Source organism: Lemur catta, chromosome 9, assembly GCF_020740605.2.
Source record: "Lemur catta isolate mLemCat1 chromosome 9, mLemCat1.pri, whole genome shotgun sequence".
In the NCBI taxonomy this organism is placed as follows: Eukaryota; Metazoa; Chordata; class Mammalia; order Primates; family Lemuridae; genus Lemur; species Lemur catta.
In genome coordinates this window covers 19,786,829-19,802,518 of record NC_059136.1, presented here as the reverse complement: position 1 = coordinate 19,802,518, position 15,690 = coordinate 19,786,829, and the positions used below count along the sequence as shown (strand labels likewise).

Here is a 15,690-nt window from a genome sequence, read left to right as displayed (position 1 = left end):
AAGTATGATCTTTTACTTCAAACAACTTAAAGGAAATTTAGCTCTTAAGTTTCAGATATAAGTCAATTTTTATTTCTTTCATAGTCAGAGGATTCATATTGGGGCAGTGAAAGACAAAAATCTTCATTCTCAGTATGTTTACATGCTAGTGCTAGGAGATGGACATTCATTGTAAATATTAAATAATGTACTTTATATTAGAGGATTGGGGCCAAAAGTAATGACAAGTGAAAAGAGTTGTGCTGTGGGGATATAGATGCTTCAGAGAAGTATACCAGGGAAACCTGACTGGCAATTGAAAGAGAACTAGGAGTAATCATGGAGAGACAAGGTAGGAAATGCTTGAGACATAGAGATAATCTGGTGCCAAAGCAGGCCCAGTGGTTCTAGGAACAGCAAGTAGAAGTAAAGGAGTGTGAGGTGACAGAAAGGGGATGTGACTAGGTCCAGTTTTGAATACCATTCTATAAACTTTTACCATAAATAACATGTAAAGTACTGAAGGATTTGAAACCAGTGGTGACACTGACACATGTGAGAAACAAAATAATATATACCCACATAGCTAATTGTCTCCACTAACATTATTTAAATTTTCCACTATCTTCACTGATATAACTTTACTATTCCAGGGAATTCTTGCTCAGCAAAATAAAAGTTGCAAGTAATGTTAGTATTTATTACAAGAACTTCCTTAAAAACTCACTAACTCATCAACAGAAAACATCAAACAACAGTTTATATCCTAAGACTTTTTGAATCCCTAACCTCCACATCTTCACTTTACTGTGCCCACCAATTGTAAACTATATTATCATGATCCTTAATCATAATCAAGCCCTGGCATTTAAAGGTCCATCTTAAATGAGACTTTAAATTCTCGTAAATATTCTAACTTTGTGCTTCCCTCTCTAAAATGCTATGAGTATCTACTGGGGGATTGCCTTCTCTTACCACATTAAGAATAAACTCAGCTTTGCCTTATCAAAATATTGCTCAGGTGATTTTCCAGAAATTCAACATTAAACAATCTTGGACATCTCACCAAGGTCCAGTAAAAATCAAGACCTTGTAGCCTAGGCCCAAGAACCTTGACTCAGAGACAGTGTCCTTCTCAGACATCCATTGAGCTTCCTGTTCAGGAATATTTCTGAGTACAATAGTGAATGAAGTAAGTCTTAAATTGGGTTGAACTCCAATATATTTTCACTGTGCTCCCAATATACTGAGATAATTTTGTCTCCTATGAGTAAGGAACTCTTTTTAGAAATACTTTGATTATCTGACCAGACTTGAAAAACTACTTATCTTTGGTGAAATGTGCCTTATTACTAACAATGCTACTATTTGTCTTTGTCCTCACCATTTTTTGTGTACATCTACAAGAGGAATGTTTCATAGGAAACAGAATGAGATAGACCCACATAAGTGCTTCCATCAAGTCAGCCCCATGGATAGAGAGGTTCATAAGATTTCTTCTCAGACTGGCATCTTTTGGAGAGATTTTTCCCTAGGTCCTCATCAAGAACTTATGAATATTATCTTATCAAGTAGAGTCTGATTCTAAGAGAAATCTCCTCTCAAAATCTTATGTTCCCCAAGAAACTTCAAATTCCTTCAGGTCTAAAGTTGGACAACCCAGAAATTAGGTTGGGACATGCAAGAGGTAGTCATAAACAGCATTTTTGATGGATTTTTACCACATTTTCATGAGTATATTTCAGTGTAATTCTAATTCCACATGTCCTTTGAACTAGAATCCTCTTCTTACATATGTTTGTAATATACCCATGTTCATGTACTTATCAGAATGGCAAAATTTCAATGAGGTTTATTCAGAATTATAGCAGCCACTTTGCAGAACTTTTTATATGAACAAAATTGTTTATTTAAGAGGTGCTTTATAATAAAAATGGATCAACATTTCAAACATCCAGTGGTCTGCAATTTTAAATGATCTGAGGAAGTATCCAAAAGAAATTCAGATTCCAAGATTCCTTGCTTAAGAAATTTCTTAGGGCAAAAGAAAACAAAAACATAAAACTGTTTCTCCCTTTTAGATATCTACAAATTGCAACTGAAACCCATTAGATTTTATCCTACTATTACTCTCTACCCCTTCTCTGCCTCTGAACAATTCTTCTCTCTTGGACAACCAGTAAACCCCAAAGCTCAAGACCTCTTTTCATATTAAACTGCCCTCAGAACAGGGAAACATCTGTGGTTGATTTTTAAGGCCATTTTACTCTGAGAGGAGAAGCGCTGTCAAAGACTTTTCAAAACATAGGCAGAATAGACAAAAATTTGCAGAAGATTGTAGAACATCTTTAGGAAGGTAGGATCTGGGGCTCCTAGATCTATACAAATTAGTTCATATTTTAGTGGTAACCTCAGATACAAAAATGTAGATGAAAAAGGCAAAATGGTTCAGTCTCAGTAGTGACAAAAAAGACCACAGGAAGCCATAAAGTTTTAAATTTCATAGGAAAAATGTTTTAGAAAAATTAACAATGTTGGACAAGGGTTTTGGAGGCTATCCCTAAAATCTTTCCGTGAAAGTAGATTGCTTTCTAATCTAGGCCTCCAAACAAAGAAAGGGTATGTCCATTGCAGACAGCAGAGATGAGCTCTTTAACACCTTTAGGCACCACTCAGAAATAGATCTTGAAGCAGATATATGCCCTTATACATCTCTCTTCATGTTATAGAAATGAACTTAAGCCAAACATAGGGGATTTAATATGCAAGGACAAACTAGAATGGACAATGTTCCCATTATAAGAGCCCCAGTACCTCACTAAACATTTTGAAAGGGTTTTGTACAAAAATGAAATCAAACTACAGATAAAACTGCATCCTCCTTACCCAGACATTAAACTCAGAATGAGTAAGTCTCTTGATAAAGACACCTGTAAACAGTAAGTTGTAAAATATTATACTTGACCTGCTTTAGCTGAGAATTAAAACGCAAAAAGTGAAATAAGTGATGAATCAGGGTACTTCCAGTGGGTATCTAGCATCTAATATGCCGTTTTACCTTTAAATTCAAAAAGGAATACTAAATATTAAATGACATGTTTGCAAATTCTTTAATTTGTATATATGGATGCTACACTATTAACCTTAAACCTTAAACCACTATGACACAACTTCTTCCTTGAAGATAACAAACTACTTACATGGTAGGTTTCTCTAATAATCTTTAGATATTACCCTATGTTCCAGCCCATCACAGTCACCCTTAGACTTTAACTAAATTACATTCTTTCTTTCTCTGTAATATATCACATTTGCTCTCCTGAGAAGTAGAGATTTACTGTGCAAGCGGAATTGCAAATTAAATGTTATCAGGGCATTCTAGACCTTGAGTATCTGAGGACTCTCCTACTCATAAAGAAAATTTGGGCATTGATTTACCCTGACTTTTATTATACTGAGACTATAAGTAGAGAGTTTTGCACAGCTCTGCTAGTCATACAGTAACCCTACTGTTTATATTGCTCCAATCTTCAGGAAAGATAGAAAGAACAGAAGTTCAAATTAGCAAAATTATCAGAGACTTTCAAACTCCCATGGCCTAAGGTTTGCTTTAAGGACAATGAGCTCAACTCCTTCTGGGGTTCAACAAATCTCTTCTTTTGAGTTAGCAACAGGTCAAACCATGAGTCTAGCAACATCACCTCTGCTTCTAGACTCTACACTATTGTAAGTGGTCATAGCCAAATGTTGCAGGTAACTCAGAATTTATCCAGTCTTATCATTAAGATACATAAGCAATCTTCCCTCAACTAAATGTGAGGTCCTACTAAATGATCCTCACATGATCTAAATTCTGGAGATTTGGTCTAAAATCTGGGAGAGACATCTTAGAAAGAAAACCCTTAAACTCTGATGGAACGGACCCTATCAGATACCATTAAAAACTAGTCCAGAAGTAAAATTCCAAGAGTTTGATACTTAGAGTGATGTCTTTCAATAAAAGAGGCATAAATCATCTCAACTCATTACTAGAGACCTCAAGCTGAGAAACCTTAAGAATGTATCAGAAGCAGATGGTATTTAGGAGGAGATAGCTGGCTTCTACCTAAGACCTTCAGACCAAGTAGATGACTGAAATGTAGACAGTTTCCACTCAAGATTCACATAATAATACCACAGATTGTCATGTTTTAATCTGAATTATTTTGTTGTTTATTTTCTTACCCATCTGGCTTAAGGCTATATTTAAGTATGTTGCTTATATGGCATCTATTACTTTTATTGCCTCTGTGTATTTTTATTCATTCTTCAGTATGAGTCCAATGCCTGAATATAATTTGTATGTACAGTGGTTAAAGCATACAGCCAAATTGACTGTTGGGTTGGTATACATTTTCCTTTGTGAGTCACTCAGTTTCTCTTTGTTCTAGTTCCCTGTAATGAATCAGTAACTGGGACTCAACTAGTAGATGACAAGGCAAACATGACAACATGCTAGACAACCAGAAATCTAAAATGTCTATCCTATAATATCTAGGCAAGGAGGCTCCTGTGTCTATCAAAACAATACTGAGGACCTTTTTTAGAATTCAACTTTTGTAACTTAATTTTCACAAGAACAGAACTTGAAAGAACTAGAAAACTATCTGGAGGTGCCTAACTGCCATAGATCTTATAAGTGAGGACCCTATTACTTTTATTTTGCTTGAGATCTATTAATGATACTCTACACAAAATTTATTGCCTAGTTCCAAACTATTCTTGATGAGTGATACAAAAAACATTACAATGCTATTTGACAATCTCAAAGGGATATTTTGGCTTTGAATAGATCAATGATCTATAGCCCTGAAACACTGGTATTAGATGTGTGAAACAAAAGTCTACTGGCTACTATCTTCAAACTGGACAGAAACTTGATTTCCTTATTAAACTAATGTCTGCCTTTAGTATAGTCCTTGACATCACCCAGGTTCTGTTTTGACCCGTTAGTTTCTCCCCTAAGAAAAAGGATCTTCAGACAACTTAACTCTAGAAGAAGAAAAACTAGGCCTTGATGTAAGAACACAAATCCTAAACACTCTAGAGGAATTCCGGATTGCTTTCTTCTCTTCCTAAACCTCTCCAATTCATGCTTTACTTAAGTCCTGGAATGGAGGGAGCTTTTCCCATGCTACTATGCAGCAAATAGCAGACAAGTTAGACAATGTTCACCCTTGACTCAGAGGGTCATGAAATTGTTCAGAATAGATGTAACTTCATATTCAATATTGAAATCTCAAGGGGAAAATGTGTTGCTTTAGGGGAAAGAATGCTGAATTTACATGCCTGCATACCTCTCTAATATTACTAATGAGGACCACAAAGCAAACAAAGATACAACAAAATTAGGTAATTTGGCTAATAGTCTCATATCTGGTTTTGTGGGCTCATCACACTGTGGACAGTACAGACTCTCTTGGTTTAACCTGTATGTTCCAGGCTCCTGGCTGAGTAGCAGAAAAAAAACAAAACAAAACAAAACTTTGATCACAATCTCTTAGTATGAGTCTGTGTTGAGGGTTATGATTGTGTACTGTTTAGGGAATAATGACAAGGAAAAAGCCTGTACATGTTCAGTACAAACAAAAACCATCTTTTTTTTTTTTTAATATTTTCAATCTATGGTTAAATTCATGAATGTAGCCCACAGATAGGGAGGGCTGACTGTATATGCATATAAACAAACACAAACACACATACATACATACATATACATGGCTGGCTGCATATAATATATATTATCACCAATTCCTTTAATCATTTGATAAACCATTGAAAATATTAAAATTGCATTTATCAAGCACATATCATGATCATAAAGGATAGGAAGCACTGATATCAGGATACAAAAAGGATAATCTCAAAGAGCTCATAGGTTATCAAGGATGAAGGAAACAGTGACAGTAATTAAAATGAAGATGGTAACTGCTTGAAATTACAAACCAGTTCCAAGAATGATGATGCAACTTCTTTTTGAAGACTTATTTAAATGATAATATTTGTCTACATTTTTCCCAATTTATATCTTTAACTTTGTTAATGATGAAACCCATTTCACCACACCAGGGTAGAGGAAGGTCAGTCTTTCCCAGAAGAGTGTAGGACATGCTGAAGAAAATTCCCTGTGTTATTATACTAGCTATGGCCCTCTCCAGTAGAATTTTCAGGGGAGAAACCAAAGACAGAAAATATCCAGCAATGCCATTTTTAATTGCGGTTAAATATAACATACAGTTGGCATTATTTCCTCTGTGGCCTACCCAGGACATCAGTAACTGCTTCTTCAAGTTGAGAGATGCAACATATGCATTCAAAATCTGTACTCTGAATGCAATCTGGGAAACAGATGGCCCCAATGTTTCCTTTCAGTTGGTACTATTTTCATTTATCTGGATGAAACCCTTCCTGTGGAACAGGCTAATAGCCTATTTCTTTAACAGAAAGGTAGTTTCCTTCTCAGATTTGTTCCTTTTGTTTATTTTACAAATGTTAGGAAGGGAAAGACTAATTTAATTTTTATATGTAAGTAGCCTAAACTTATCAAAACACCATGTAACATATCTTCTAAATGATTGGAATGGAGGAGAGCCACATAGTTATATTAAAAAAGATCAAAATTAAATGAAATGCCACACATCATTTAAGAAAAATGTAGAATTATAAAATAACAAAATGGCAAAGGCAATGTAACACAATACTGTCAGTTATGTAAATGAGAGTAATAGGGTAATATTATCAAGTTTTAAAGTCATTAAAATAAATATAGCCCAACTAAATGTTTAACCAAAAAAGAGAGACATATCAGAGACTTAAGAAAAAGCTTTCAATAGAAAAATAAGATAGTTACTCTTAATTGATCAAAAGTATAATTTACAAAAAGATCAAATTTAATTGAACCTGTTAAAGGCAAATTTCATCACATCAATATTTATAAAGTAAAAATTGTGCAAGATTTTAAAATTTAAAGAAAACTACAAAGAAGCTTTAAAATACTTTACCTAGTATTTGACCAATAAAGGCAATAAAAAAATAAGAATACAGTTGAAGTAATTATCAATATGGTAGGCTTTAGTTGTACCATTTTGCCATTTGTTTTCTATATTTACCTGTTTACCTTGTTCCTTTGGTCATTCTTTCCTGCATTCTTTTCTATTAATCAAGTATTTTTTGTTACGACATTTTAATTTTGCTATTGGCTTTAACTATATTTATGTGCATATTTTAAGTGATTTTCCTGTGCTTATAATATGCAACTTTAAATTATCACAGTCTAGAGTTAATATATTATAGTACCAGTTCATGTAAAATATAAGAACCATGTACCATTATAGTTACATTCATCCTTACTCCATCCTGTATACAGATTACATTTACATATCTTAAAACCCACAAACCAGTATTATCATTTTAGCTTTCAATAATAATATGGCTTTAAAATACTGAAAGAAAAGATAAAAATATCATTTATATTAATATATTTCCTAAATTATTTTTTCTGCTCATTATCTCTCTTTTCATTCAAGATTCTAATTAAATGTATGTCAATAAAACATATCTCAAGGTGACCCACCCAGTTGTGGTATTAGCAGATCAGAACTTGAAAGAACCAATGAAATACGTTCAATTACTTAAAAAGATGCTCATAATGAGTGAAAAGACAAAGAATATAAGCAGAGAAATGAAAATTATAAAAACGTACCAAGTAAAAACTGAGAAGAATTTTAAATGAAAAATTTAAAATAAAATTGGAATAAATGGCTTGTGACCTTGAGCTCAATGGAAACTATCCAATTTTAAAAACACAGAAAATATAATTTTAAAAAACGAGTGACCTGTGTAAAAATAGAAAGCATTCTCAAATAAGTATAGTTATAGTCTAGAATGAGAGAAGAGAATAGGAGAATGGAGAAAAAAACATACTGGAAGAAAGGTGGGCTGAAAAATCTCCTAAATTTTCTGAAGACAATCTTTCTATAAATCATGAATTTCAGTAAACGGCACACATTAAAACAAACAAACCAAAAAGTACCACCCTACACTTAGACACAAAAAATACTGAGAAAACCTTGAAAGTATACAAGCAGAGGGAAAAAAGATGCATTACATATACATAAATGATGATACAAGGGATGGTGGAATTCTCTTCAAAAACAATGGAGACTGAAGGTAAAATATATTTTCTGATAAATGAAAGGTGGGAGAATTTGTTGAGATCACACCTCTACTACAGGAATGCTAAAGGAACTTCCTCAGGCTGAAGGGAAAGAACCAAGGACTAAAACAGGAAGAACAAAAAGTAGAAATGGTAAATATATGGGTAAATAAAAAAGACTATAGTATATCCTCTCTATTTGTTTAAAACCTACTTGCTGTAAAAAGGAAAATTGTAATCTATAGATTTCATACCATGTGTGAATATAAAGTATGACAAAAGAAAGAAGGACAAAGGAGTACTAAGTGAAACTACTCTGCCCAAAGTGTTTTACCTTTTATATGAAACATACTATATTAACTCTAAGCAGACTGTCATAAATTAAAGATACATATTATAACTCATATAGAAACACCTAAACAAAATACATAGAAGCAGAGCTAAAATGTAAATAAAGAAGTTAACAAAGAATACAAAAAAAAAAATCCATTAATCCAAAGGAATGAAGCAAAGCAGGGAAAGAGGAAAAAACTAGATGGGACAAATAGAAAAAATTAAAGCTAAATAGTAGGCATAAATCCAGTCATGTTAGTAAGTATATTTAATGTAAGTGGACCAAAGACTCCAAAAATGGAGTCAAACTATAAAAGTTTGAATGGTCAAACTGGATAAAAAGACACATCTGTATGCTGTCTACAATTGAAAACCTATGAAAACAAAGATATATTTAAAGTAAAAGAATGGAAAAAGATAACAAAACAAACTGTAAGTATACGAAAGCTGGTAATACTATTCTAATATCAAACAAAGTAGACATTAAGACAACAAATATTACCCAAGATAAATGGAGACATACCAAATTAGCAAAATAGAAAATTCATTAAAATGTCATGATAGTCAAAAAAATATAAAAATGAGAGATCTTCAAATACATGAAGAACTGAGAGAACTAAAGAAATTCAAAATTATAGGCAGAAAATTTTAACATTACTCTCTTAGTAACTTACAAAACAATAAAAAAATCACTAAAGATGTAGAAAATCTAAACACTATCTATACAAAATCTGAACAAACACCTTGAATTATTGACATTTACAGACCATTATGCTCAATGACTGCTAAATACATAGTCATGTGCATGTGGAACTTTCATCAAGATAATCACATGCTAGACCATAAGTCTCAAATTTGGAAAAGCTGAAATATTATAGAGTACTTCTTTTACCACTATAAAATTAGAATTAGTAACAAGTTACCCAGAAAAGCCTCAAATATTTGGAAATTAAATACTCCACTTAAAAATAACTAATAGGGCAGATGGGTCTGAGAGAGGCCATGTCTGAGAGGTGGTGAAGGTAGCTTGCTGAGCCAGGATACAGGTGGCACAGAAGAGGGAGATGTGGCTCCTCTGAAGATAAACAAAACACATCTTTGGAAGTTTCTCTGCTAGAAAAATATCCTTGCTCCAAGTTTATAATTGCTATAGGAAAAATGCAATAACATTTTGTCATCATTTGTTATGAATTCAGAATCTGGAAAGAAGTTGGTGTGCTAAACTCTGGAATGAATGGTGTAGAATAAACGGACACTACACATCTGTCCCCCACAGAGGCTTTTTGTATGTTTTTGTCATCTAAAATCCAATACTTCGGATTTCCTTTGTCAGTGCAGTTGCTACATTGCTGAAGATCGATGGTATCAGTGACTGGAAAAGGTTTTTGGCTCTCGTCCAACGAAGAATATGCAGATAACTATTGGCACGTTACCACATTACTAACTATAAAACCTAAGAATCTACGAACAGCCTTCCTACTCCTTTCCTGAAAGCCCTAAAAACACAGAATTTCAGAGATCCTGTATGTTGTTCACTGCTAGAACAACTAAATATAGCTATGATCTTCCTGCAGTAGTTCTGAGTTACTGCTGAGTATAGAAGAGCCCTGCAATTCTGTACTTGTGTTATACTGATGTGATGCAAATTAGACCTAATTACAGTTGAAAATTTTAAGCTTATATGTTCTTCCAGAAGCTCAAGAGGTTTGGTTAAGAATATTCCCTAGAGCACAGAAATATTGAAGAAATTGAAGACAACAAATGAGATTCAGAGTTCATTTATACATGATTCCAAATAATGTTTATAATGTACATTACCTGTCTATCCTTTAAGGGGAGCAGTGTGCACCATTTTGTAGGTTAATTCTTTGGGGGAGTATATTTTGAGAGTGACAAAACAGAATAAACTTGTAAAAACTTAAAAAATAACTAATAGGTCTCTCAGGACTCTTTTGCTATATCCCACAGATTTTCATAACTGTGTCCCTATTATCATTTAGTTCAAAGAATCTTTTTATTTCCATATTTATCTCCTCCTTGACCCAACTATCATTCACCAGTGGGTTGTTTAATTTCCATGACTTTGTGTAGAGGTGAGTGTTTCTGGGGAAATTTATTTCCAATTTTATTCCACTGTGGTCAGAGAATATATGTGGTATAATTTCTCTTTTCGTAAATTTGTTGAGACATGTTTTGGGGTCTTGGGTGGGATCAACCTTAGAGAGTGTTCCATGAGCTAATAATAATGTATATTCAGTAGTTTGTTCTGTAAATGTCTGTTAAGCCCATTTGTTCTAGAGTTCTGTTTAAGTCCATTGTTTCTTTGCTATTTTAAGTTTGGAGGATCTCTCCAGTTCTGTCAGTAGGCATTGGAGTCCCTGGCTATGACAGTGCTGCTGTTTATCATTTTGTTTAGGTTGAGTAGGATTTGCTTTATGAATCTGGGCACACCTGTGTTAGGTGTGTAAATATTTAGAATTGTTATGTTTTCTTTTTGAATTGTTTCCTTTACCATTATATAGTGGCCATCTTTGTTTTTCTTTACTTTTGTTAATTTGAAGTCTATGTTATCTGATATCAGAATGACTATAGCAGCTGTCTTTTGGTTTCCCTTTGCATAGAATACTGTTTTCCATCCTTTCACCTTGAGTATAAATGAGTCCTTGTGGGTTAAATGTGTTTCCTGGAGACAATAGATACTTGGTTTGTGTTTTTTTTATCCATTCAGCCAGCCTATATCTCTTCAGTGGGGAGTTCAAGCCATTCACATTTATTGAGAGAACTGATAAGAGGGGTGGATTTCTGTTAACTCTGTTGAGTAGAACTTTGTTGCTTTGTTTTACCTCTTCAGCCATTGTGGTATGTGGGCTCTGAACCTTAGTTTTTGGATGATTTTATACTGGTAGATGTCTATTGAGTTGATCAGTATATAATGCAGGTCTGAGTACTTTCTGGAGGAAAATCCATACTCTTTTTTAATATTAATAACAAATATGGCTAATTTATTGATAGTGTATTAACAACTGGACAATTGGAGGGAAACACATAAGTCAGGAAAAGTGTCCTTTAACTATTTTCTCTGTAGAATAGCATTTATTTCCTTATGATTGAGAAATTTGTAGCTGGATGAGAAGAATATTTACATTGTTCAGAGTTCTAAAGTATTCTTATTTAATGCTGAAGTTTAGTTTTGGTATTTGACTACCCATTTAGAGGTGACAGAGAAGGAAGAATTTTAGCTATTCCTGGGAAAAGCTGTCTGTATTTTTTAGTTGACAAATTAAAATTGCAAATATTTATAGTATACAACATGATGTTTTGATATATGTATACATTGTGAAAGGACTAAATCAGGCTAATTAAGATACCTATTACCTGATGTACTTATAATTTCTTGTGGTGAGAACATTTGAAATCTAGTCTTAGTGATTTTCTATTATACAGTACATTGTTATTAATTATAATCACCATGTTGAATAATAGATCTCCTGGATTTACTCTTCCTGCCTAACTGAAATTGTATATTCTTTGACAAACATCTCCCCAACAGCCTTTCTCCCCAACAGCCTCTGGTAACAACCATTCTACTCTCTGCTTCTATGAGTTCAAGTTTTTCAGATTCCACATATAAGTGAGATCACATGGTATTTGTCTTTCTCTGCCTGGCTTATTACACTGACCATAATGTCCTCCAAGTTCATCCATGCTGTCACAAATGACAGAAGTTCCTCCTTTTTAAAGGCTGAACTGTATTTCCTTGAGTATGTATACCACATTTTCTTTGTCCATTCATCTACAGATGGACACTTAGGTTGATTCCATATCTTGACTATCATGAATAATGCTGCAACAAATATGAGGAGTGCAGACCTTGCTTAGATATACTGATTTCATTTCCTTTGGATATATGCCTAGAAGTGGAATAACTGGGTCATATGGTAATTCTATTTTTAGGGTTTTTTTGTTTTGTTTTGTTTTTTAGCTGTAAAAGATGCAAATTTATTTCCTACATGAACAAATCAGTCTAACATTCATAAGAACTTTTTAATGAAATGAAGATATCCAGAATATAATTTACATAAATAACAAAAGTTTATGATAAGATCAAGGATGACATCTAACCTAAGCACAGCCACTATTTTTAGGTTTTTGAGGAACTCTATACTGTTTTTCATAATGGCTTTGCTAATTTATATCCACACCAATAGTGTGCAAGAGTTCCCATTTTTTTTACATTCTTTCCAACACTTATCTCTTGTTTTTTTGATAATACCCATCCGAGGTCAAGAGTTTGAGACCAGCAAGAGTGAGACCCCATCTCTACTGAAAATAGAAAGAAATTAGCTTGACAATTAAAAATATATATAGAAAAAAAATAGCTGGCCATGGTGGCACATGCCTGTAGTCCCAGCTACTTGGGAAGCTGAGGCAGAAGGATTGCTTCAGCCCAGGAGTTTGAGGTTACTGTGAGCTAGGCTGATGCCACAGCACTCTAGCCTAGGCAACAGAGTGAGACTCTCTCAAAAAACAAACAAACAAACAAAAACTATAATAAGATATCATGTAAAATTCATACTCTTAAATGCCCACATCCAAAAGATAGAAAGGTCACAAATCAACAATCTAATGAATCATCTGATGGAACTAGAAAAGGAAGAGCAAACCAATCTCAAAACCAACAGAAGAGATAACTATGATCAGACCAGAACTCAATGAAATCAAGAACAAAAGAATTATACAGAAGATTAATTAAACAAAAAGTTAGTTCTTTGAAAAGATAAACAAAATTGACAGGCCACTCACTAGATTTACCAGAAACAGAAAAGAAAGGACTTTAATAAGCTCAGTGAGAAATGAAAAAGGAGAAATCACAACTGATGTCACAGAAATACAAAATATCATCTCTGAAAGCTATAAAAATTCCTATGCTCATCAACTTGAAAATGTGGAAGAAATGGACAAATTTTTGGAAACATACAATCTCCTTAGGCTCAATCAGTAAGAACTAGATCTCCTGAACAGACAATATCAAACACCAAAATTGAAGCAGCAATAAAAAAAACCTTCCAAAAAAAAGTCCTGGACCAGAGGGTTTCACACCCCAATTTTACCACACCTACAAAGAAGAACTGGTATCTATGCTGTAGAAATTATTTCATAACATCAAGAAGGAAGGAATACTCCCCAACTAGTTCTATTAAGCCAATATCACCTTGATACCAAAGCCAGGAAAGGACACAACAAGAAAAGAAAACTACGCATCAATATCTCTTATGAATGTAGATACAAAAATACTCAATAAGATCTTAGCAAACCAGAATTCAGCTGCACATCAAAAAAATAATTTACCACAATCAAGTGGTAAATCAAGTAAATTTCATCCCAGAGATGCAAGGATGGTTCAACATATGCAAATCTATAAATGTAATTCACCACACAAATAGAAGCAAAAGCAAAGAGCATATGTTCCTCTCAATAGATTAAGAAACAGCATTGGACAAAATACAGCACCCTTTTATGATAAGAACACTTAACAAAATAGGCATAGATGGGTTATACATCAAAATTACAAAAGCCATATATGACAAACCCACAGTCAACACCATACTGAATGGGGAAAAAGTGAAAGCATTTCTGCTTAGAACTGCAACCAGACATGATGGCCTACTATCACCATTTCTAGTCAACATAGTGCTGGAAGTACTAGCCAGAGCAATCAGGCAAGAGAAGGAAATCAACTGTACCCAAATGGGAAAAAAAGATTTCAAACTATTGCTCTTTGCTGACGATATGATCTTATATCTAAAAAACCCCAAAGATTTAATCAAGAGACTCTTGAAATTGATAAATAAATCCAGCAAAGTCTCAAGTTACAAAATCAATGTATGCAAGTCAGTAGCTTTCATACACCAACAATAGTCAAGCTGAGAATCAAATCAAAGATGCAATAACTTTCACAATAGCAACAAAGAAAATAAAATACCTAGGAATATGTTTAAATAAGGTGGAACAGGGAGAACTACAAAATATTGAGGAAAGAAATTGCAGGGAATGTAAACAAATGGAAAAATATATCATGTTCACAGATCAGCGGAATCAACACTAAAAATGTTTATACTACCCAAAGTGATTTATATATTTAATTCAATGCCCATTAAAATTCCCATGTCATTTTTTGCAGATCTAGAAAAAATAGTTCTATGCTTTGTAAGGAACCAGAAAAGATCCTGAATAGCCAATGAAACTTTACATAATAAGAACAAATTGGGATGCATCAATTTACCAGATTTCAAGCTATACTACAAGGCTATAGTAACCATAACAGCATGGTACTGGCACAAAAACCAAGACATTGATCTATAGATCAGAACAGAGAACCCAAATATAAAACCATCCTCATATTGCCATCTGATCTTTGACAAAGCAGATAAAAACATACACTGGGGTAAAGAATCACCATTCAAGAAATGGTACTGGGAATATTGGATAGCCACATGTAGAAGACTGAAACAGGATCCTCACTTCTCACCAGTCATAAAAATTAATTCATGATGGATAACAGACTTAAACCTAAGACATGAAACTATAAGAATTCTAGAAGAAAATTTCTTAGATATTGACCTAGGCAAGGAATTTATGAAGAAGACTCCAAAAGCAATCACAGCAACAACAAAAATAAATAAATGGGACCTTTCAAATTAAAAAAGCTTCTATCCAGCCAAGGACACAATCAATAGAACAAATAGACAACATACAGAATGGAATAAAACATTTGTATGCTATACATTTGACAAAGGGCTGATAACAAGTATCTACAAAGAACTCAAGCATATCAGAAAGAAAAAATCAAATAAACCCATTAAAAAGTGGGCAAAAGACATGAACAAAAACTTTTCAAATGAAAATAGACTAATGGCCAATGAACACTTGAAAAAATGCTCAATGTCTCTAATCATCAGGGAAATGCAAATCAAAACCAGAAAGAGATATCACCTAACTCCAGATAGAATGGCTCTATCAAAAAGTTCCATAACAACAGATGCTGGCATGGAAGTGGAGAGAAAGGAACACTTATACACTGCTGGTGGGAATGCAAACTGGTACAATCTCCATGAAAAGTAATATGGAGATACCTCAAAGAACTAAAAATATAACTACCATTTGATCCAGAAAGCCCACTACTG

At 33.6% G+C, this 15,690-nt stretch overlaps 1 pseudogene; it reads left to right on the top strand.

Annotated features, from left to right (window-relative positions):
* The first annotated feature begins 2,883 nt into the window (after positions 1–2,883).
* LOC123644375 lies at positions 2,884–10,305 on the top strand (annotated as a pseudogene).
* The last annotated feature ends 5,385 nt before the right edge of the window (positions 10,306–15,690 follow it).